The 27,469-nt window shown below is 33.8% G+C and overlaps 1 protein-coding gene across 1 annotated transcript in view; it reads right to left on the bottom strand.

Annotated features, from left to right (window-relative positions):
- The window catches only part of LOC134844447 (double-stranded RNA-specific adenosine deaminase-like), a 296,612-nt gene that overhangs the window by 143,229 nt on the left and 125,914 nt on the right, over positions 1-27,469 (bottom strand). The gene's annotated exons all lie outside the window — the stretch shown is intronic.

The following is a 27,469-nucleotide window of genomic DNA, read 5'->3' as shown; positions in this document are numbered from 1 at the left end:
TGCAGATTCAAAAAGTTTCAGCTGGGTAAAAAATCAGTGTCACATTTTTCAAAAAACCGGGTTTCTCAACTTCATGCCTTTTCTTGCAAGAAAATCATAACAATTCTTTTTCAATTTCATATGACTAAAGACGAAAAAAAAATTCTACTTTTTCCAATTGTTCCTGAAAGTTGAAAAAATGCCAATTTTTAACAAAATAATTGATTTTTTTCGCAGTAGAAACAATTGTGTGTTCCATAGAGAAATCTTCGACGACGAATTTCTAGAAGTGCACCAGCACATGCACCCGTGTCTATAAATTCCTTGCGACTTAACAATTTAAAAACAATTAAAGCTATTTAAATGGGACGTATTCTTTGTTTTTATGATAAAGTTACGGTCAATATGATTGCAGTAAAAAACTGTCAAAATGATTGCTTACGTGAGATTTTTGCGTTTTTTGTAGACGTTTTCAATTTTTTGAATACATTTGGAAAGTCTTTTTTCTCCTCTCCGTGCTTTTGCTTTTTTAAGCAAGATCTAACAATGTGCTTGGGCTAACTATAACAATTGGTATAAGCTCACGCATAATATGTGTCATCCTTCTTAATCCTATTAGCGAGTTTTCAACCGTTTGGGCATTTTGGTGCTGCTGTTGATTTTTTATCCCAAAAGTTTCGTTTTGAGATTTTCGTTTTCAGTTGCTTTTGTTAAAAGTGTTCAGGTGAGAGCTCATTGGCAATCTTTTTTCTCAGTTTCCGGGCTAGAAGGTTAGCGTCTAAAAATCTTTTTGTAATTTTTCTTTCCCATGAATGCCTATAAATTTCTTTCTTTTTTTTTATTTAATTTGTTTTGTTTTTTTTTTAATGTAAAATGTCATTTGCGCAGATTTTAATGTCATCAACTGGGGAAAAATTAGTGTCATGGTTTTCAAAACATTTGATTTTGCTTATATCATGCACCTCATGGCAAGGAAGACTAACAATTCCTCGTCACTTTTTATTTGTTCAAGAAGAAAAGTTATTCTAAATCATTTCTACGGGTCTTAGAGGTCAAACAATATTTAATTTCCTGTCTTCTAGTGAAAAAATTACTCTCATTTTTTTTCGCACTGAGTGAGTTTTTTCAAAGTAAAATTTTTAGGAAAAATGTTTGCAATTAATTTAAGTTTTTTTTGTATACTTTTCAATCCTTTGAGTGCATTTGGACCTCATTTTTTTTACTCATCTCCGTGATTATGCTTTTTGTGAGCACCACCTATCGTTGTCGTTGAGATAACCAAAACAAATGCTGCTATGAGCTCGTAGATGCTGTGTCGTCTTAATACATCGTGTTTGCTAGTTGTTAACAGTATGGGAATTTTAGTGCATCTGTTGATATTTGTTCCCAATTTCTTTTTTCAAAAATTGTGTTTCGTTTTCGGAGATTTTTTGTAAAAGTGCTGAGGTGACAGTTCATTTCTAACCAATTTCCTGTTTTGAGGATGGAAGGTTTGTGTCTCAAGTTTCTCTGTACTTTTTTTCTATACCTTGAACGCCTGTAAATTTTTTCGTTATTTTGATTGTGAGATTATTTCCTCGACTCAAAGGTCAATTGATGTTGTTTGTAGATTTTGTTTCAGTCCTAACTCTTTTTGTTGTTTTTTTTTCAAATGCGAAATATCATTTGTGCAGAACTTAAAGTCTTCGGCTGGGAAACAACGTTTTTCAAAACAAATGAATTTGCTAATGGAACTCAATGCATGGATGAAAAACAACTTTTTTTTCGTCGATTTTTTTTTGCTCAAAACGAAATTTTACTCTACAATTATTCTACAGATCTTAGAAAACGACCAGTATTTAAAAGATGATGGATTCGCTTCTACTGTAGAAACACTTTAATGTTCGGCAGAGAAATTTTTGAATAATTTTTTTTGGAGTTCACAAGCACATGCACCTGCCACTATGGATGTTTTGCAACAGAAAGGTTTGAACAAGATTAAAGATATTTAGTTGACACTTTTTCTGTCTTCTAATCAAAAAACTACGTTCCTTTTCTTCTCACTTGGTGAGTTTTTCATAAAACAAAACTAAATTTTTTTTGCAAGTAATTTTTTTGATTTTTTGTTGACTTTTCAAATTTTTGAAGCGTTGGGACATGATTTTTCCTTCATCTCCTTAGTTTTGCTCTTTGCAAGTAAAACTGAGCGTTGGGGTTGGGCAAACTGAAACAATTGCTATGAGCGAATGCATGCTGTATCATCTCAACGTATCCTGTTCGCTACTTTCAACCCATCTGGCTTTTTAGTGCTGCTATTAATGTTCATGCTGATTTTAATTTTGATTTGAACTATCAAGGTTCACATTGGCATAAACATCTTGATTATCTGATAATTATATGAAATCTGGATGCTTGACCAAATTTGATTGTTTCCTTGAATTTGATAACCACCTCCATTATAACATCCGTTGTGTTCTTTTAATTCATTTTTTTAAATTTTGAACTTGAAGTCGAATCCAAGTTTTAATTCCAGCTATAATTTTTCGTTACTTTGCTTTGTAAGCTCCTATACTTTGGAATCTACCTTCGTCTTCTGTTTGCTCCAATCAACCATACATTTAACATAGCTGATTACTTTCTGGTTCAACTGACTTGATATCTGTGAACTCGGCAATTAAACAAAAATTGCTTCAAATCAGTTGCTAACCAGGTATACTGCACAAATCATACACGCTTTTGGTTGTATCTTCTTGTTTCATTATTTTTTTTCAATGAAGCCGAGCATTCGTTTTTGAGGAGTCTCTTTACATCGCCTCTTTTTTACTCTTCAGCGAAACTTCGTCTATTTCAACAGACTTGATGCACAGCAGTTTTTCGCGCAACTTCAACTTCGCAACTTCTTGAAGTGCTAGTGTCTGTAGTTTTTTTTCAAATCTTCTGGATGTTCATCTTCTGGTTATCATGCTTCGAAAGAGATTCAAAAGTCACCGATTCTTTTATCGAGAAATAAACAAATTTCGTCAGTCAAACTTTAGATAGTGGGAAAAGATTTTTGGAAAAGTAGCTACGGAGCTGTCAAATCAGCAATCAAAATTGAATAACTGTTGTTACGTTTAAAAAATGCATGAATAGCTGTTTCATCTTGTATAAAAAATTAAGTTTTCAATTATTTATTAGAACGATTTGCGAAACGTTTTTTACTCAAACATGTCAATTTTACCTTATTTTACTTTAATTTCATTAATTTCATAAACTACAACCACTACAGGTAAGCTTATAAATTCAATTCAAGTTAAAAGGTGGGTTTTAGGGAAGGCACTTTTGTTTTAGTTTTCCCTGTTTTGACAATAGTTTGCCGCACATTGGAAGCCAATGGATGCGATAGGCTTACTCGACACTTTAACGTTTAAATGGAAGAAACGTCTCTTTGCGATGTATCTGCTTTCTGTTTTTATGCAAAAGGGTCTATATTTTTTGAAAGTCTTTTATAAAGTGATTGTAACATTAACCCATACGACCAGATCTCCGGATATTGGTTTTTCGAAGATGTTGAGATGCGCCTTCATTTCCAATGAACTGCTCGTCAACCTCGTTTCTTCTATTTTGCAAAGGGCTCAACTCAGTGTTGTACTGGTATCAGTGGGTCTCGCATAGCAACCTCATGTGAAAATTTTCCGTGAGTCCAATTTTACTTTCAAATCCCAGAAGGCCAAGTTCTCATGATTATCGGGTTTCTCATGAAGAGACTGTAAATTATGGCGCAGCTATTTTGCCTGATAGAGATCAATATCTGGGTCACTGATCAGAGCTCTCAAAATATCATCCACACACCTTAAAAAAACGTCACCACCATTTCAAAATAGTCCTTTCCAGTTTTTTCTTTATTTTCATTGCAATACTAGAATATGTCAAAAGTTTTAACAAGTTTCCACAGCTTATTTGATAACAATTTGGGCGAGATTCGGTTTTAATTCCTTTCTTTTTATAAGTTACCCTCGTTTGACTTGAAGCGCAGACTTAATTTTGATCTTTCATTGGATTGAGTAATTGTGGCACTTTTTTAAAATTCTGGCGCAATTTCTTCTAGATCCAAATTGGCTTAAATGACAGCGAGGGAAGCTCCAATAGAAAGACTGTTATTTGAAGATTCCTTAGATTATTGTTTTTGTAGTGTACTCTACTCACTGCCATATTTAACAGTATTTTCTCTGTCTTGCTAGTCAATTCTGTCTGAAGGGGTTTATCCTTCCGTTTTTTCAAATATTTTGCCAATTTTTTACTGAAGTTGTCGTATGAGCTACCAGGCAAGGGATAATCGTCGGAGAGCCATCCGCTCCTTTACGGCCTTTGTCAAACTTCACAATTTGACAAGCTACTTTCTTGATGTTCTCAACCTAGTGTAGAGTGGATCAGTGTATCCTTCATTTTCATGGCAATAGTTTTTTTTTCTTCTGCAATTTTCATGACAACACCATTCGTTAGAGTTTTTTGCTCCCTAAAATTTTGTGTCTGCACCTAAACTAATATGAAACGGCTCAGCTGTATCCTTCAAATACTTTCCAGCTGTATTCATTTTTTTGAAGCCGAGCATTCGTTTTTGAGGAGTCTCTTTACATCGCCTCTTTTTTACTCTTCAGCGAAACTTCGTCTATTTCAACAGACTTGATGCACAGCAGTTTTTCGCGCAACTTCAACTTCGCAACTTCTTGAAGTGCTAGTGTCTGTAGTTTTTTTTCAAATCTTCTGGATGTTCATCTTCTGGTTATCATGCTTCGAAAGAGATTCAAAAGTCACCGATTCTTTTATCGAGAAATAAACCAATTTCGTCAGTCAAACTTTAGATTGTGGGAAAAGATTTTTGGAAAAGTAGCTACGGAGCTGTCAAATCAGCAATCAAAATTGAATAACTGTTGTTACGTTTAAAAAATGCATGAATAGCTGTTTCATCTTGTATAAAAAATTAAGTTTTCAATTATTTATTAGAACGATTTGCGAAACGTTTTTTACTCAAACATGTCAATTTTACCTTATTTTACTTTAATTTCATTAATTTCATAAACTACAACCACTACAGGTAAGCGTATAAATTCAATTCAAGTTAAAAGGTGGGTTTTAGGGAAGGCACTTTTGTTTTAGTTTTCCCTGTTTTGACAATAGTTTGCCGCACATTGGAAGCCAATGGATGCGATAGGCTTACTCGACACTTTAACGTTTAAATGGAAGAAACGTCTCTTTGCGATGTATCTGCTTTCTGTTTTTATGCAAAAGGGTCTATATTTTTTGAAAGTCTTTTATAAAGTGATTGTAACATTAACCCATACGACCAGATCTCCGGATATTGGTTTTTCGAAGATGTTGAGATGCGCCTTCATTTCCAATGAACTGCTCGTCAACCTCGTTTCTTCTATTTTGCAAAGGGCTCAACTCAGTGTTGTACTGGTATCAGTGGGTCTCGCATAGCAACCTCATGTGAAAATTTTCCGTGAGTCCAATTTTACTTTCAAATCCCAGAAGGCCAAGTTCTCATGATTATCGGGTTTCTCATGAAGAGACTGTAAATTATGGCGCAGCTATTTTGCCTGATAGAGATCAATATCTGGGTCACTGATCAGAGCTCTCAAAATATCATCCACACACCTTAAAAAAACGTCACCACCATTTCAAAATAGTCCTTTCCAGTTTTTTCTTTATTTTCATTGCAATACTAGAATATGTCAAAAGTTTTAACAAGTTTCCACAGCTTATTTGATAACAATTTGGGCGAGATTCGGTTTTAATTCCTTTCTTTTTATAAGTTACCCTCGTTTGACTTGAAGCGCAGACTTAATTTTGATCTTTCATTGGATTGAGTAATTGTGGCACTTTTTTAAAATTCTGGCGCAATTTCTTCTAGATCCAAATTGGCTTAAATGACAGCGAGGGAAGCTCCAATAGAAAGACTGTTATTTGAAGATTCCTTAGATTATTGTTTTTGTAGTGTACTCTACTCACTGCCATATTTAACAGTATTTTCTCTGTCTTGCTAGTCAATTCTGTCTGAAGGGGTTTATCCTTCCGTTTTTTCAAATATTTTGCCAATTTTTTACTGAAGTTGTCGTATGAGCTACCAGGCAAGGGATAATCGTCGGAGAGCCATCCGCTCCTTTACGGCCTTTGTCAAACTTCACAATTTGACAAGCTACTTTCTTGATGTTCTCAACCTAGTGTAGAGTGGATCAGTGTATCCTTCATTTTCATGGCAATAGTTTTTTTTTCTTCTGCAATTTTCATGACAACACCATTCGTTAGAGTTTTTTGCTCCCTAAAATTTTGTGTCTGCACCTAAACTAATATGAAACGGCTCAGCTGTATCCTTCAAATACTTTCCAGCTGTATTCATTTTTTTAAATTGGGTGTCTTAGTTTACTAATTTAGCATACTTTATGTAACTTCATTTCTGAAAAATAAATGCCCAGTCAGCCAGGAACTGATATTCGTTGAAATCATCAGGAGCCAAACTTTTCGGTCCAAAGTTTTACACTTCTCTCACCCATTGTAACAAACACATATTAAAACTTTTAACGGAACTATAACTCATTTTTTCAAGGTTAATCGCGTCTTTATGAAAGCTTCTCTACCTTTTTTTGAGCTTGGCCTCTTCTCAATAATTTTCTTGCTATTGCTAAGTTTTTCTGAAGCCTTGATCCGAATAAAACTCCATTCTGAGGCAAGTAAAATAACAAAAAATCTGGAACAAAAATGTTATCCACGCATTTTTTCAGAAATTTATTTCAGTGTAAACTGTATAGGCTTTATTCAGGTGTTTGAAATAGTCTAAAATATGGAACCTGATCTAAACTACATTTTATGATTGGATAAATTAGATATTTTACCATTGTAAAGTATTTAATATTAACCAATCATGATCCATCTAACTAACAATCCACTTATTTGTAAGTGCTGAAATTACTTGTAATTTCAGCACCAGAGAGATTTGAATTTAACTTAGAAATTAGTTGAACTCTCCCGAGTACTTCAGCAGCCGCAATAAACCAGTATACCCTAGATCTATTGAGCCTAGCAGAGACTAGTTAAACAACCTGAGACTAGACAGTATAAGAGTAAGATTAGGATCGGTATTAGACTAAGAAGTTGCACGAATCTATCCGGCCGAAAATAAGATAGCGTGACGAGCAGACGGTGTACCCTATCCGAAATTACTCTATGAGTTATACCCATCGGTCATAACTCATCTGGTGCGACCATAAGTCTCGAACAAGACCTTAATAGCTTAGAATTAACCAATAATAGATTAGAATTTAGACAAAACATTTACAAAATGTTATACGACAATAATTTAATCGAAATGTCTCTACGACTCAATAGATCAGAGCCAATATTCCGAACGATAACAGAACTACCCGGAATTGGAAGAAGACCTCGAACCAGAGACGACATACGACAAAGCAGAAACTTACCATATAGTTATATGATAGTTCGGCAAAAGCCAGAACAAACTTTTGTATTTAGAATACTACTAGCAATGAATTTAGATTTTCATTTGCAAACATAAAATTTTGAAGTCAATCTGCAAAATCATTTCAGGCGCTAAACAAAATTATTAATATACAATAACGATTGATAAAAAGATCTCAGATCTAAATTCTGCAGTAATATACAAAACATGTTTGAAAAATATTTATTGAAAAATCAAAATAAAAATTAGTAGCATGACAATAAACGGTTAGTAATTATAAATCATCCTGTTGTTCCAGCTTCATCGCCTAAACATAACAGCATTCATAAGCTCACTAATATCATAAAAATACTAAATCTATTCTTTACACAAATTTAAAACATTTTAAACTTAAATTCACTTAATTTTAAAATCAGATCATCAAGGCTTATCCTTGGATCTTAAATCATTTTCTATTTAAATAAATTTAAAACTTGATCATCAAGGCCTATCCTTAGATCAAAAAGAACAACTTTGTTCTCCCCCACCCACTTAACTAGTGTCTAACGACCTCAAACGTCGATTCACTATCCAACCCTTTCTAAAAACCCAGGACTAATAGAAATTTTTGAACAAAACTAATCATTCAAATTAGGATAAACAGTGAAGAACTTCGGTTATTCATCCTTCACTTGATCCCCTCTCTTACCAGACCCAGGATAAATCTTAAACTTAGTAAGTTTAAAATAGTATCTAACGAACTACTCGCGTTCTAATTATACCTGAACCTTGTGGATCGATTTACTATTCTCCAACCCTGAACACAATCACTACCCTTAAGTAAGATTAAGTAAGTTAACACCTTAGCTTATACTATCCACGAGAAAGTATAAAATCATTCTTCGGAATCGATATACTTTTCTCCCCAACCCTGAACAAATAGACCCAGGTTAGGCTAACAAAAAAATCGTAAGGACTAACAGTTTAAGCAAATAGAAATCATTTAACAACAAAACGACAAACATTAAAGAGAAAAATAATAACTAAACAAAGACAAATAACACGAAAAAGATTTTCAAAAAATCGAAACGCATTTTCAGAATCAGAAACCAACAGTTTAGACGAACTTTATAAACTAAAAGAATCAATAGATAAAAATTGCCCAATTCACGATCAATTATATTTCTCTGACTCAGAAACAACTTCAAATTCATCAAAAAGAGGAAAAAGAAGAATAAAAAAGCAGTATAAACACAAACCAGTACAGTTATACAATTGGAATCAACCAATTAGACACATTGATAATTACATATTAACAGTCATCGAACGAGAAAATGAGCTCAACGCACACCCCAGGTGAAGAAAGTCCAGATGATGATGATATTTTCCCCTTTATCGTAGATGCAACCACTGATAGAGGACAGCATATATTCTGCAAAAATTTACTCTTAAATTTGTTTGAACCCGGAATCAGTCCATGTAAAACAGAGTTCCCAGATGTAAAAATCAAAAGACAAATTATCGATCACTATCTAAAAGATATATGTAACCTAACACAACAATACGGAATCTACTCCATAGAATTCAGCTCACCAAACCAGAATCACAGTAAATATATAATTCAAACAGACGACCTTGATTTAGAATTCTCAAAAGTATTCTCAGAATATATAAAAAGCATCCAATATCATAACTCACAAAGAGCAAACTCCATATTCACCAATGAAGTTTTTGCGATAATATATAGTTATATCTCGATATTAGAAAACGAAATCCAGATACCAAATGTCTCACCGACAGAAACATCTAAACATATAAGAGTACGACATGAAATCACACTACTCTCTAGTTTTCTAAATATAATTAACGAAAATTTCACGAAAGATGAAGTTTCACAACATACAAAACACGACTTACAAAAAATCTTGGCATGGTTCATAATAGATTATTTCACACATAATATTGATTTAATTTCACAAGCAAGAAAAAATTTTAGACCCCAAAACTCAAACGATGATACTGCCATCACAGAACAATCAGACTATGTTTGGGACCCCGAATGGTCTCATCCCGCATCCATAAACTTCCCACAATCAATCTCAAGTCAAGCAATAAGTACGATATCTTATGTAAGAGATTCTGTACGAGTAATACCATTAACCATTGATGCAACACCATTAAACTATAATACATTTTTACCCGATATGCAAAATAATAGTTTAAACTCTACAGTCATACACAATGAAAACCTCAATGGAACTAGGAATCTTACTCAACAAGATATCCAGACACCATCACACTTCATAAATGAAGAAATCGTACACACAACAACTACACAACAAAGTATTTCACCAATACGTCCAAACTTAACAACACCAAGAAATACAAATCCTTCACAAACACAGGTAACATTACAATCAACCGTTAAACCTTCGGTTGCCCCAAAATATTCACACATTGATTACCAAACATACAGACCCATGACAATACCGCCAAAAACACGCAAAACGTTCACTAGAAACAACTTTGCAGACCATAATTATAATTACACACATCCATCAAAAACAAATTATCAACCACGAAAAAATTTTAGTAATTATACAAGATCTCGAAACTGGGATAACCCAATGGCACCACCTAATTCAGTAAATTTCCAAACAAATTTACATCCTCCACAGGATCGTAGTGAAAACTATCCATTTTTTCAACAAAATAAAAATAAAAAACAAACATCTTATCAAATGGATTACTTATCCTCAGATGATGATTTCTTACAACCAGATATATTTACACCCTATAATCAAGAATATCGTGGACAAGGAATACAGAAACCACATACATATAATAGAATTTTTTCTCCACAACCAATAGATACACAAAACCAACAACCAATTCAACAACAAAACCCAATTAATACACAATCTTTTCAACCAATTCAGCAACAAAACCCAATGATTGCAAACTCGTACCAACCAGCACAAATGCAAAATGAAATACCACTCCCATATTATCTTCAACAACACGAAATAACAAGAAATCAACTTTCAAATTTTTCTCAAATGCCAAATGCAGCAGAATCATTACAAATGACGATGAATCCATACCTTATGGGTGGATCATCAATAACATCAAATAAACCTTTAATGGTATTCACAGGAACAGACCCTGAATATTCTGTAGAAGACTATTTAAATGCAGTCACAGCAAATTTGATTTTAAATATAGGACCTGAACCAATTAATACGCCACTACATCAAAACTGGATACATCGACGCACAGCGTTAATACAAACAACTCTAGATGGCGCAGCCCAAAAATGGTTTTCAGTATTGCCTATAGAAATACAATCAAATTGGAAAAGGTTTACACAAGAATTTTCAAAAATGTTTGACTCCGAAAGAAACAAACAACAACAAAGAGTTTTATGTAATGAAATTCGCAGATTACCAAACGAAACCATCAAGCAATTAGCAGTACGAATCGAAACACTAGTTCGAAAAGCATATTCATTAAATACACATGACTATAAAAACACAAAGATGACAGAAATCTTAATGATGACCTTAACACCACAATTAAGGAAAATAGCAATAAAAAAGAGAGCATCCCATCCTTCGTCAATTCGAGAACCCGATTTAGATTTTCGAAAACTAGTAGACAAACTAGAACAAGCAGAAATCACAATGAAACTCGAAGAAACGGAAAATCTGAAATTACAATACGTTAACAGAATTGAAACAGCTTCCACAAATATAAACAATATACAGGAATCAGATACAGACCTCGTTGAAAAAATCACTGAAATACTCAATATTTACGAAAAACACCCAAACTTTAAAGGCAAACCATCTTTCAAAAAATGGTGTAATTATTGCCGACGATACGGACATAGTATTTCTGAATGTAGACAAAAACAGCAAGACAATCAAAATAAACCTCAAAAATATAAAGAACCAAATAAATCATTCTACCAATACATGAAAAAAGATCAAAATCTACCGAACAAAACAGTCTACAGCAACAACAGTTCAGGAAAACCACTCCCGAACAATACAAATTATACAAGAAATCAATCACCATATAACTCAAGTTATAGAGGAAGATCACCAGAACGAAGAAACACGCAAAATTCATCACAAAATCACTACAATAGACCAAATAGTCGAAATAACTATTCCAGATCAAATTCAAATACACAACGATTTGTTTCTAGATCTAATTCCCAATCAAGAAATAATTACTACCCAAACAATCAATCACGAAATTCATCATACAATAGGAATAGAAACTACTCCAATAATCGGAATAGAAGTTATTCAAACAACCGAAACCAGAATTACCCGAACAATCAATCAAGGAATAACTCATATAATAGATCAAACTATAACAGACCAAACAATAATTACCAAAACAGATCGCGAGATAATTCACAAAATCGACATTCAAGTTATAATAATCGTTATACAAAATTATTCCCAATCACCACACCGGAATAATAATAACTATAATAATTCTAATAATCGCCACAGAAGTAGTACACCTAAACATCAAAGACATATTAATCAAGTACAATCTAATCCAGAAACAACATCAGACCCTCCAGGTATTGATGACACAGTAACTGATACGTTACAACTCAATCAAATAAACTGTGGATCATCAGATTCAGAAAGCGATGCAGAAAACACTCTCTCCATCAATATGATAAAAGTCGAAAATGACTATGAACCTGTTATATATGAACAACCTTTTTCATCACACATATATGAGAATCAATCAGAACTCCTTCACAATTATTATATTGAACCCGTCCATTCCACACCGACGACACAAAAAACTAATGAAATTAACACTACAAATCAACCCAATGAGAACGAAAAAACAAAATGCTTGAATACAAATCACATCTATCAAAACATACAAAAAGAACAACCCAAAGAAAAAATTTGGACAATACCATTTCTTTTAGAAAGTCCAAGAAGCAAAGAATTTCAACCACCAGATCTTGAAATTGATTTTTTAATTGATTCAGGAGTAGAATCAAATATAATAAACATTCCCACATGGAATGAAATAAAAACCTTACACCCAAAGCTAACACCTCTTGAAACCTCCAGCAAACTAGCAACAGCACAAGGATCAACATTAATAAACTACGGAAAAATTCAATTATTTCTTCTCCCCACAAGAACAATGGAGCAAAACAAAATTTTAACCAAACCATTTAAACAAATATTCCATATCACTGATATTAAACACAATATCATTGGAATACCATTTATCTCTAAATATATACCAACAATCAACATCTTGAATAGTAAAATATTAATCAAAGATAAATATACAAAAACAAAAGACACATCCCTAACATTTTTTCAAAGATTAAATAAACAACCACCATTCTTTTCAAAATTCTATCCAATATATAACCAACAAAGAAAACACTTGAAACCACTATCAGGAAACATATACAATTTTTCAATAAAGCAAGTTCACCAATATGATAAAAAACAAAACAAACAAAAATTTTATATGTCAGATTTTGAATTCAAACCTATTCATAAATTTTTCAAAATCACAATCTCATCAATAAAATATTTGAAAAACTCGAATTCAGATACTATTTCCTTACATGTATACAACAATACACCTTACCAAGTAACATTACCTTTAGGACTTTTAGGCTATTGCGAAACCAACGCTACAATATCACCAATACACGAAAAAGCATATCGTGTAAATAATATACTCCAATTACTAGATATTTGCCAATCCACAATTCTTAATGAAGAATTATCTATAAATAGTATAATAAGTTACGAAAACAGAAATACGGATTATTTCACAAAAACCCCATATTTCAAACCTACATTCAACATAAGTAACTACACAGAGAGTCAACAGAAATTTTTAACAATGTTTAATTTCCAACATTCACAAATAACACAAGACGAATTTGAAAAACTAGCAAAACAGCTAATTAAATATTCATCAGTCTATGCAACATCCAAATTTGATGTTGGCAAAATCAGCTCATCACTACATCTCCCATTAAAACCAGACGCAGTTTTCAAAAAACAAAGAGCAAGTAAAGTACCAATTCACTTACACGATAAAGTGAACAGATTACTCGACATTTTAGAACAATACAACATTATATCACCAGTAAACAAAGAGGAACAACCAAAAGGCAACACATTTATCAACCCTGTTATCATTCTAGCCAAAGGAGAATCATTAAAAATTGTTCTCGATGCTAGATACCTCAACTCACTAATAGATGAATCAAAGTGTAATTGGCCCATTGAACCAATACAAGTTATTTTAACAAAAATAAACGGAAAATACTTTACCACCGCCGATATGAATAGTGCATATAATCAAATGCCATTAGATGAACAATCACGACGCTTAACACAATTTGTTATTGGAAACCAACAATACGAACTCAACCGCTTATTCTATGGAATATCCATAGGACCAGCAGCATTTTCAGCTTTTATGAGCAAAATTTTTTGACCACTAATACTCAAGAAAAATGCAATCACCTATTTAGACGATGTTTTTATGCAATCACAGACAAAAGAGGAAATGTTCAATGTTTTAGAACAATATCACCAAATACTTCAGAACGAAAATCTGAAGGCCGCCCCCGATAAATCACACTTCTTTTTGACAAAAGTTAAATTCTTAGGACATAATATAGAAAGAAAAACAATCACTCCATTGAAATCACGTATAGACGCTATTCAAAAACTCCAACCACCAACAAATAAAAAGAAAATCCAAGAATTCCTTGGAATGTTAAACTTTTTAAGCAAATATGTTTATAAAATGCAATTATATCTACGACCATTCTATAACATACTTAGACAACAAAATTATTTTGAATGGAATACAGAACATCAAGCACGATTTGAAGAAATTAAAAAACTTCTAACTGAACAAATTTCAAACACAATTCCAGATTCAAATCAACCATTTTATGCAATGTGCGATGCTTCGAACTTTGGCGTCGGCGCAGCATTATTACAATCACATAATAGTACAAATAAAATGAACCTCATATCAGCAAATTCTCGATTATTCACTCAAGCAGAGCTACGACTCTCAACTCTAATGAGAGAATGTACAGCCATAATATATACACTAACAGAATATGAATTTCTGATACTTGGATCAAAACATCCCACAGTTCTATTCACAGACCATAAACCAATCATCTTTCTTTTTACACAAAAGTCTAATCCAAACCACCGAGTTTATAGATTTCAACTCATTTTAATGAAATTCCCAAACTTACATATAGTTTGGACCGCAGGAAAAAATCTTGCATTACCAGACACCTTAAGTCGAAATACGCCACCTGAATTACTTACACGTAAAACCACAGTCGAAATACCCAAAAACATAAAATTCTACCTTGCAGAAAATGAAACATCACCCCGATTGGAATGCAAATATGCAGTAAAAACTGACGTTGAACAATCACAAATAAATAATTTACAACATTTCCCACTTTATTTAGATTGTCAAAATAATCACTATGAAGTTGATCTACTTGGAACATCAACTTTTAAACCAATCCCATATTCACAATGGATAAAAAATAACACCCAACAAAAAAGAATAAAACAACACCCGCCTAAAAAAGACCATTTTCCATTAATTGAAAAAGAAAATTTAACTGATAAAATAAACTTATCAGGACCACAAACAAACGATTCAAAATACACAATAAATCAAGTTTTTGACCTCCATGACCCACTTGACACAATACCCTTATCTAAATTAGAAATTGAAAACATTTTTCTCCCCCCAACAGAAACAATTACAATTTCAACACTGAAACAATATCAAAACCTTGACCCAGTAATTCGACAACTGAAATCATGGCACAAATATAAAACTAAACCTATCAAAGCAGATTCAACTATTCTAGGAAACAAAACACTCCTCCGATATTTTCGAAAATTCAATAATACAACAATTAACGAAAACACAGACCTTCTAGAATACAAACTAAATGAATCTACAGTTCCCTGTCTCCCTTTAAGTATGATTCTTATAGCTTTTAATATTTCACATACACAAAATATTAAAGGACACTCTGGATCAGAAAAAACATATTAAAATTTTGTACAAAACTTTTATTTCCCAAATGCACCAATTTGGATAAAAGTACTATGCAATGACTGTATAGTATGTCAACTAAATGAACCTTACCCAAATCAAAAACAAATAGCACAAAAACAAGATTTTAAAGGACAAAGTTTGTACTTTAATCATCGTATCTCATTTGATACCAAAGGACCAATTTCACCCTCATCCGAAGGAAACTCCTACATTATGGTAATTGTTGACGCATTTACACATTATGTAGCACTTAACCCAGTACCACATTGTAACGCTTATTACGCTTACACAACACTCTATGAACACTGGATAGCAAAATTCGGACTACCAGAAATTTTAGTTACAGACAACGGTACAGAATTCATAAATAATGAAATCATCATACTATGTCATTTATATAACATTAAACACAAACCACGTACATCTCACGCACCTTGGACAAACGGCTTAGTCGAAGGTATGAACCGTTCATTACAAGAATATCTCAGATGTATCATCAATGGAAATGATACAAGATATACCGAATGGTCAGCAGATGTAAAACTATTTCCCTTAGCATATAATTCACAAATCACGACAACTTTAGGAATGTCACCATATGAAATGGTTTTTAACCAAAAGCCACGCAAACCAATAATGTTTACAGCAAACTCTCATAAAAACGCACAAGGTTATTGTCAACCAAATAAAGACTCAATTTGTTATAACCTACCATTACATACACACGATGAAGATCATTTTCATCACCCACAAATTCTTAAATTAGCCTCCGGTACACACACCGAATGGATTTTAAACAGAGATAAAAAACACAATGAAATTTACCAAAAGGTAACAAAAAAGTTGTTACAAAGGCAAAATATTAATGAACAAATAAATTCACGCTTTACACCAGCCTCCGATTTAAAAATTGGAACATTTGTTTTAATACCCAATTTTAATACTCAAAAAAAGGAATTTCAAAAAAGTTACAACCCCTTCGTAAAGGACCATACCAAATAATTGCAAAACCCACTGATGTCACATATAAAATCACCGACTCAGATAAAAAAGAAATCGTTCAACACCGAAATAACCTATTACCTTATTATCCAAAAGAATACGCACTCCGCGAACTAACTCAATTATATTCTTTTACAGGTTTAAAAGTTATTCAAAATGACCCACATACGGACAACATAACAAAGGAACAAAATGATATTCACCTCGGAAATCAAAATACAAAATCAAACACCACAAAAAACAATACAAAAAATCTCGATCAAAATACATCTCAAAAAGAAAGAAAAAATAGAAAAATGACAGAACAAATAATACCCCAAGAACAAATCGACAAATCAGAACATAGAGAGTCTTCACGACTTAGAAATCAACCACGTAAAAATTATAAAGTTTTCATCCCACAATCTAAAATATTAAAGAAAGTTGAATTTCAAAAACAACCTTAATTCTACATTTATTAATCTTTGCACCTCTGAAACATTTTACACTTTCAATTTTCAAGATAACATGCTGACAAACACGCAGCGATTCTAGTTCAAAATTAGCCAATAGGATTCATCCAATCCGTCACCTTCTATAACTTTAACACAAACCAACTAGACGAACGATATTAAACTCCAGGCATATCTATAACTATAACTTTACGACCTCCAGGTCAAAAAAAAGCAAACCACTCCAACTTGACAACTAAAATAAATATCACCATAATATCATAACCCTCCCTTATCTAATAAACCAAAGATCAACAATATTTCCCCAACTCAGACCTCAAATATCCCCCAAACAAATATGTTAAATTAGCCTAAAGTAAAAGAACGACCATTTTATTTAGCCTAAAGTATAAAAATCTCAAAAATACCCCAGATCATTTGACAAATGAAAATAAAGACAAAGAAGACCTCCCGATCACCATAAAAATTGCCCCCAACAATTTTTTACAAAACTCAACCCACTTGTCAAAAAACTAATAAATAATCCGACCACTCTTGAAAATTGCCCCAAACAACAAAAAATATTCGATCACGAAGCCATTTCTTAAATGCTCTTCTATCAAACAGTCACTAAAATTATCACAAACCTCAAACAATTTTTTACGATACTTGAAACTTTCATAATATTTCTTTTTGATATCCTTGAATCTTTTTTAATACTCTTAATCATTTTTTGTAATATTTTTTTAATTTTCTACACTATATTCGAACTATTTCTCCAACTTTCAAAAACCCTTGATTATATCCACAGGTACGATTTATAAAACTTGTCTAAATGATACGAACTATTTTCAGTAGAACTGATATTTTTCTACTATTTGTAATTTTCATAACATTTCTATCATCCCTCATTTTGACCATATGCAAATGTATAAAGAAAGCAATCATCACATTCGCTCTAGCAACAATCCTCCTAATTCTTTTCTTAGAAGAATACTATAATAAACATTAACTTTTTCACTAAAAGAATAGACCAAAAAGCTATCAAAAATTGCTACCCAAAAGTCACAAAGTCAGTCTTCACCGACATCATCCCAAGATAACCCAACAACACCTTCAACTACCCATAATCCTCAAACATCTACACGAATTTCCTTTCAAGATAACCCATACACTTTTGAAGAACGACACGCTCGTTTATCAGAACCACTAGAACCAGTTCAACGACAAGCACCTCTAAGCGAACCAACATATAACTTATACCCAACACTACCACAAGAATTAAGTAGAATAAGAAATCCTAGTCAAAACCAAAATACAGTCGAAATAAATAGACAAATTATACATCCTCGACGAAACAGAAATTTTCAAACTCCCCGAGTTCATTTTGACATACCTCAATCCCCATCACAAAACACTCCAGAAAACCCCATTGGTACATTACCAGAAACCCCTACGCTTCTTTCACAACGTAGCACCTCAAGCCTACCATCAGATTACTTAGGTTCAACACCAACATCTGAACAAATACGTGAAAATCCCTTTAACCCCCCAAACCAGGCATCACGACTACCATATTGGACAACACATTCACTTACACAAGGTGAATTAAATTTAGTCAATGATCCAATAGATATTTCTACGGATACAACAACATCCTCATCACTACCAGAAACATTATCACTACCATCAACACCATCAATAAGCCAGATTTCACCACCACCTTTTAACTTAAATTTTCCAAATAATCTCGACGCCAGATATCGAGAACAATCATCAACAAATATCCCTTTAAGACTAGATTGGAATACATTTACAGCCCCTCCACCATTATTTGGACAACATCTAGAAAGTAATCGCCTTCACAACTGGGCACTTAAAAGATTACAATACCGACAAGACATTCACGACGATATCCGTGATCACAATATCCAAATACTCCAACAAAACAGTTTACAATTAAAGTTTGAAATCACAGTTAAATTAAACAACATTACTCAACATCCCTACCCATTAAACCCACCAAACATAACAGCCCAATCACTACCACCACCATTTATAACCACTGAAGTAATATATAAATACGACAGATATACCAAAAAGACAATTGGTTACATCACATTTTATAACCCATACTCAGGATTATCATACACATGTATATTCTAAAATTATTAATTTTTCTCCAACTCCTTTTTCTAGTAATCTCAAATCAAAACATAAACCCTTCTCCCCGCACAGGACCCCAAGATTTATTAGTAACACATTACGATTGTGAAGAAAACGAACAAAAAACACTACACAAGTATACAATAAATCAAGTATCACAGTGCGAAACAGAACCCCAAGCCATAGAAACTACAAATGTAATAGCAACACTTTATTCAAAAGCCCGAGCAACTACAGTTATAGGATATAAATTCACAGCAACATTTTCTGAAAAGAAAGTACATTGTTCACAAGTCTCAAACGGAAATAAAAACCGACTTGACCATGAATCATTCTACCAGAGTAATATAGAACGACTTTTACATCTCAATCCCGAAGATTGTAAAAACGAGTTACTCCGACTAAACATCACAAAAAATAAAAACACAGATAGAAATTTAGTATATTTCCAAGTTTTTTCAGATTCTGTACATCAAGCAGAACTTGAAAGATATCAAGGACATATAAAATTAGATGAAAAATACCCATACAACGGCGCACACGGACGATTAACCTATGACATGCACGATAAACACTGGATACCACACATTGGTATAAATGACCCATCAAACTGCAAAGCAGACACAAAAAATAAAGGATACCAAGAAATAATGTTTTTCGATTGGAAAATACAACTCGAAAAAATACAACTCACACGAGATTTATCAGACAACACAATGATTTATCAAGGAATTAGATTACCTTGTAAAAACGACCAAGGTTATTGCGACCCTACAACCAGAACACAAGCAACAATTGTTTGGTTCCCCGAAGACACATGTACAACATTTAAAGTAGCAAAAATACACGCTCGTATGATAAAATTTCACGAAAAATATTTTATACAATCAATACCATATGAACAAGTAAATCCATTACGAAAAATAAGTTCTAATTTTCGAAACATTCATAATATAGAAAATAAATTAACACGTTTTCAAATATATCAAGAAACAGAACTTGCATGTAAATACAGAAACCCACTTCACAAAACACAATACTCTGAAATATTAGTTGAATACGAAAATGGATTCGACATGACCACTGGAAAGATAAAAGTCGACCCATACGCCACAAGTCATCCCCTAAACGAAGGAACATCATATATACCAGTTAATTTTCAAAAGAATACAGGTCAACCTGGTGGACATTTAAAGCCCCAAGACGATCAAAGCACACGTTTACAAGAACTATCACTAATGAATAGTACATATTTTGGTAATATCCACTATGATATTCACTTAGATATGAAACTAGACTACACGATTAGCCGAATTTTTCAAGAAATGTCACTCTCCGAATTAGAAACATTACACCAACTATGCGAATTAGAAAGAACACAAATATTACAATCACTTGCACTAGCAGTATTAAAAATACCCTACGCAGGATATTTACTATCAGGAAATAGATCAAATTTTTTAGACTATGAAGGAAACATCTTATGGTTTTATACTTGTACTAAAAAAGTATCACCACTATACGTTTTTGAAGATAAACGATGCTATAAAAGAATCCCTATCTTTTATAAGAATAAAGTACATTTCGTTGACACACTTTCACGAAGAACCTATTTCTGGGATACCGCAGTTCCATGTGGATCAGAAAATAGCCACAACGTAGTACAACTAAACCCTGATGAAGATAAATATTACCTTCTCACCCCATATCCCACATTAATGCAATCACTCAAAAAATTTTCACCAGAAAGCATTCGCGCTATCGCTCGAAACCCAAATATAGACTTACAATCAATAGCAATATACTCAAAATCAGATATTCAACATCACATTAGAACACAACAATTCCAGGAATTATTAACACAAATGGACACAATACAAAGACAATCAATTGACCAAAACTTACGCAAACTTGCCGAAACCGCAGGATTTGCAGACATCTATACGCAAGACTATAGCGGATATTTTAAGGACATTAAAGATTATATATATCTAAACGGTGAAAAATACCGTCCCCAAGATATATCACCTATCAATATTTTTAGCTTTGTTACACTTAAGAATGAAATTCTTGATTTTCTAGGATGGCCCTACTACATCTTAGAAAAACTGACTATTTTATACGCAATGTTTAACTTTATTGGATTTCTTTTTTCACTCTTAAAAGGAATCTATAACACATGTGCTATACACACACAAGTCAATAGACAAGCAAGTGTAGCACGCATACTATTTGCAGGATTTTTTGGAATATTTTCTACATCTATAAACAAAATTCTTTTAGACGCACAAATAAAAGAATATAACACAAAAATAGCAACAAAACAGAACACATACGACGAAGAACATAACAATGCAGACACAACACCAACAGCACCACAGTTACCACCCCTACCACATAACCATCCATTATCCCTAGTCCCACGTAATTTTCGAAATTTAGCCATAACACATAATAATTTTAGACCAACCATATCACAAAGTCCCATCCAACATATAATGCCACACCACTCACAAGATGAAAATACTTATGAACAAATTATAGAACAACCCCATACCACCGCTTTTCAGTCTCAAAATAATAATTTTTTTAGCCCACGATTAGCCGACAACTTGGATCCCTACACCGATCAAATTCCCACCCAACCAACCTCACCACTCCAATCCCAATAATACCACTTTTTGCTTTTCCGCCACCCGATTTCCCATCCAGTAATGTAACATCTCAGTTTTATACTCCATCTCACAACTCAATAACCCGAATATTGAAACCCCCGATGAATTTGCCGACTCTGAACCATCTCCATCAAATAATTTTCACACCAATTCCTTAAATTTTTCCCAACCCCCTTTTCAACCCATACTACCAAATAACCCTGACCCAACCAATTCTACACCCTCTTATGCTTCCCAAGTCACTCCAACCTACTCCTCACTTCACTCAGACCAATCATCTCATTCTCCAGACACCCCCCGAATCTCCCCAGAACTAGATAATTTCATTACCCTACAACAACAACCCTATCACCTTGACACCCCAATCATAAACCAAATCTCATCCACAATAGATTCATCCAACCCTCCTACCCCTACACCCTCTTCAATTTATACTGAATCATTAGCACCATCATCCACAACTACTGAATCTTCACTCAGCACTAATAGAGCTTACCGCACTTTTAAAAGGAAGTTCCCCAACCATCCTTTCCCAGCGAAACCAGGAACAGCCCGTGAATATATCAACCATCCACAACACACTAACACAAAAGAATTTTTAGCTATCACCTTACCCTCATTTCCACAATACACCTTAAACACCCCTCATGACACTAACGAGACACGTAACTTTGTAGACGAATACGTTTTAATGCCTACCCTTCCTTGGACCTCATATTATCATTTTACAAATCCCCTTTGCTTACCTTTATCTAACACTCATATCGATATAGAACGAAACAAGGACATGCTATATCGACTCACTACAACACTAACACCTAGACAATTTACTTACATTGGATATAAAAAATCACTAAAAACACACACTGCACCCCGAGCTAATGAATATACACTAGAATATTACGATCATAACATCATCAGAACTAACCAAGATCAATTCTTAGACGACGATCGCTTCGCTAACCCACAAATCACCGAGAAATTTTTCATTAAAACACCATATGTATTTACACTAAATATCTTCGATCGCAAGTTTGACCACATTATTTCAGAATCACTAACAGACACGCAAGCCTACGAAAGTTTTAAAGAACGCTTCCAAATATTTTCACTAACCTTTCATTTCCTTGCACCACATGAAAGAGATTTGCACTGCTCACACGATATTATGTTGGGCACTAAACAAACACACACATATACTTATTATCGTTTCATCCAAAATCACTTTGACCTACACACTCCCTCCAGACAACCACACCATCGTTTTCAATTCATCAATTCCAAATACACCTCACCATTCTTTCTTAACTTCACATATTGCATTAAAGATACTAACCTTCATGGTATTCTTCGAAATTATGATCCCATAACCCAAATGTATATCTTTTGTCCCATCACCAAGACCTTCAACGCAGAAGAATCCCGACCCTTCCTCATCCCACACGAGTTTGTACAACCTATAGAAATCCCCATTTTAGAATTCATCCATAACACTAAATTCAACCACAAATTATATAATCTAATCCAAAACACACCTTATGAATTTGCAGTTGGCACTGAAGAACTAACCACCATTAAGGCACTTCAATTGCTTTGGCCACTGCTTCAAACTAAAAATATCATCCGCATCTTAGCCAAATTACTAACAACTTCAGATCTCATCCACGACATCTTCCCCCACGGTTTCTTCCCCGACGACTAACAGGTAAGTATGAATTATACATATTACTAACTAAATTAAATATTAGAAACTCACCATTCTTTATCCATGTTTTCTTTAGAATTTTAGCCTTCATCCTAGATCATCTGAAAAATTCACAAAAGAAAAATAAAAAATAGCAAACTTCTTCAAAACTGTTTAAAACCCTATTAAATTTTTGCACCAACAATTAAATAAATATAATACCAATGCAGTAAATTAATTTATAAATTTTTCCCCCACAAGCAGTAAATCTAATAAAGATGAAAATCTGTAACTTAATTTTCCCCAACAACTAGCAGTAAAGATAAAATTCTATGTAGTAAATTAATAAGAAGCAAATACAGTACTAACCTTTTGCTATTTTCATTCACTCGCACAAGAATTCTATCCAAACTCGCACAGCTCGGCCACGAAGAATTGTTTAAAATAATGAATTTCAGTTTCAAGCTTTCACACTCGATAACTCTAACACAAGATAACACGTTTCAAACTTTCCTTTAACCCGGTTGGAAAGGAATTATATACTAAACAAAACTAACCAATGCAGCTTACTAAACACCACAACACATAGCATAACAGCATGACTAAGAAAAGGAAACCAACGGTACCCAAACCGGATTAACCCAGTTTAAAACTGGATAATTTATTCTTTTGAAGACTATTATAAAGTCTAAGAAAGAAATAATAAAACATAAAAAAGTCGAAAGACAAACCCATACCACAAAAAATTTGATTTTTGAAAAAAGGACACAACCAACAAAACATAAGAAAAACCACAACAAACCCAACATAAAACGTTGTCACATAACAGGACCTCTCACAAAAACCGCATGCAATCATACTCCCACTCCTGGCCTAACCCACCAGGAAGGACGTCCTGAGCATGCTCTATAGCCGGCCTAACCCACCGCGCTACATCCACGCTTTGTGACCATACTCCTATTTTTAATAAGAGCTACTCAAGGGTGAGTAACTCTTCAAAATAACTGAAATAAAACAAAAAGAATCTATCCGGCCGAAAATAAGATAGCGTGACGAGCAGACGGTGTACCCTATCCGAAATTACTCTATGAGTTATACCCATCGGTCATAACTCAAATAAGTTTTTGCGTCAGTTTTTCTTAGAATCTATTTCAGAAAAAGGGTGGCTTCAATATTGCGGTCATTCTCCCTGCAGGCCAAGAGCACGCGACGCTAAAATCACGCGACACTCAGCAAGCAAAAATACTACAATAAAAGCTTACTCCTTTTCGGTATACCTTCCAGATTCCTCAACTCTTCGAGCTTTTGCTCGGCGGCAAACTTGCACTGGTTTCTTCGTCCCACAGCTGATTTTTGAATAAACACTAGTCAAGTGATATCTCTGAGTCAAAACTACTCGCATATTCTTAATTTCCAGCTCACTGGATTGAAAGCAACTAAGTCACTAAGGTTTGAGAGCAACTGAGAAAAATGAGTGAGAGCAAAAACGCTCATACATTTGTTTTTGAAAATTATAAACCTTTTTTCTACAAAATTTCCCCAAACTGGCTCTAAAAATCTTAGTTAAGGGGAAAAATTGCCGAACTAAACAATCAGGGCCAATATATATCTATTCAAAATCATTTTTTGAACGGCAAAAATGTCAAGAATAATTAGGTATGCGCTAGTTGAGCCAAGAACAAAGTGATGTTAGAGAAAATTTTGAGCGTAAGTTTTCGAATTTCATTGTTTATGGTTCTATTCTTTGAAACCCAGAAAAGCCCATTTTGAACTTTAAGCGAAATAGAGTGGATGAAACCAAGCAGGAGCCGAACTCATTTAGGCGAAAAAAAGCGATAAGAAGATTAGGAACTTAATAATACAAAATCAAAACCCTTTAACCCAAATTTCAATTAAACTTAAGTAGAAAAATTTTACGTTTTGAACAGTTGGCCGCAAAAAAAAACGCAAACGATAGTCCAATATTTCAACAAAAATTTTTCATGATTTGGATAGTAATTCAAAAAAATTGAAAAGCAAAAGATAGTCAAACACTTTAGCGGAAAATCCCCTGATAATTGTATGACACAGAGGCGCAAAATTTTTTCCAATACAAAGTTTTTTATGAGTTTATCCGTGATTTTTTTCTTGTTTTAGCCTTATTGTGGTGATAAGTTTATATTAAAAAGACGTGTTTCTGCCTCTTTTTCAATTGTTGTTTAAAAGATTACAGAAACAACTCGAATCGAGCGGCTTCCTGAGTTTAAGGGGAAAACTGAAACTAAATTGAAGTGTCTGCATAAAAACCGCTGAACCGGCTGAGCTTGGATGAGAACGTTTCTTTTTTTGTTCCTCTTTTGCTTTGATTTTAAAGTTTATTATAATTCCCATTTATTTTATTATCTACAAATTTCTCACTAACCGCTTATCATGGGTTAGTTTAGTCCCTTAAAGTCTAGTCCAAATCGCATTTTCACCCTTTTGCTGTGTTAAGATGAAGAAAAGCAACAATGTGTAAGCAAAGATAAATTGACTTAGATGGGAATCTTGTTCTAAGCAGTTTCATATCAGTTGTTTAACTTTTTTTCTTTGCGACTCCAAAAAAAGACCAATGTTCAATGCCTTTATTTGGTTTAATGTGAACTATGTTAATGAAAGAACAATTGGTAATGATTTAAATAGATTTAACCATGTAACATTCGGCCAAAAACAACATGGTGACGGGGCGTAGAAAAAGCATCTTTTGACGACTGGCCGGCGTCAGTTATCTAAACTCTATCCGTTTTTCACCGTCTCGACCTAGCCAGTTGATTTTCTGGTCTTTTTAGGGCTAAGTAAAAAATTACCTTTTTTAGGCCATCAGTCAAACGACTTTTGATCAGCTTACGTTACATGCAAAATCAAACACATAACTGGGTCTCGGCTCCCCAGACTACGTGATTTCTATTAAGAAAACGGCTCGAATATCGTTTTTAGTGACATTTATTTACTACATTCATTGGAGATGGATTGACCTTTTCCTTTTTTAAGCTACTCCTGCTCTGAAATGCTGAACAATACTGGAGTTAATTCAAATGTTCAGGGCAGTAATGCGGCTCCAATTCCGTACTCTTCCAGAGATAACCTCGTTATCACTCTAACTGCGCGGCACGGAAGGGTACTGGTCCGCTCCGGACGTCCAACTCAAGCCTCCTTTCTTCTTATCGGCTTCCACTATACGTTTTATCGTGCGTGATCGTCACGATAAGAGACTTCGTGTTTTCTTCCTTTTCACTTGACCGTTTTTCGTCTCGTATAATCGAATGTCTCTCTTCTTCTGGCTTTCTGCCAAAAATGGCCGTTCTTCTTAATTTCTCAGAAATGTTCCATCGCCATTCGAAATTTTAAAAATTTAAATTCTAGAACCTTCCGACCCTCCTTTTCATTAATGTCACTGATATTCTTTCCTTGCTCTTCGCAGGGTTTGGCTGTGTCAGTCCGGCGGAATGGCACATGCTCCTCTGACAGTCCCCTTCAATGTACCCATTGAACGCATAATTCCGGGTTATCTTCGAGTGGTGATCCAGTTTTCTATAATCAACTTACAAATTGCGTTAGAAAAATAAAATTCATCTACGTCACTTCAACTCTCCGCTTGTTATAAATGGCATCGTACTACATTGCACTGCTTTCAAACGTTTTCGAAAAACTTGCACTATGGGGAGTTTCCTAGATAAAACTTCTTTTCTGACTACTTACGTCATCTCTCCGTAGAAATTGTTTAAACAAAAAATATTTGGGACATGGCACGGCCACGCACCCATTAAAATTATCTCAACGTCACTCGCCAAATATAATCATTCTTTTTTGGTGTTGCTTTCGATATTAAAATTGAAAAACTCTGTGGCAAGGAAAGGTAATGAGGTACTCACCTTCCTCGAGCGAGCGTATCCAAACCATACCAGGTCGCCACAAAGTGAAGACGTGCCCTATACAGGTTAAAAAAAAACTTCAATCAGGTTTT

Source organism: Symsagittifera roscoffensis, chromosome 4 (genome assembly GCF_963678635.1).
Source record: "Symsagittifera roscoffensis chromosome 4, txSymRosc1.1, whole genome shotgun sequence".
NCBI lineage: Eukaryota > Metazoa > Xenacoelomorpha > Acoela > Convolutidae > Symsagittifera > Symsagittifera roscoffensis.
Note: the sequence above shows the minus strand (reverse complement) of the source record. Positions and strands in the feature narration are given on the sequence as shown.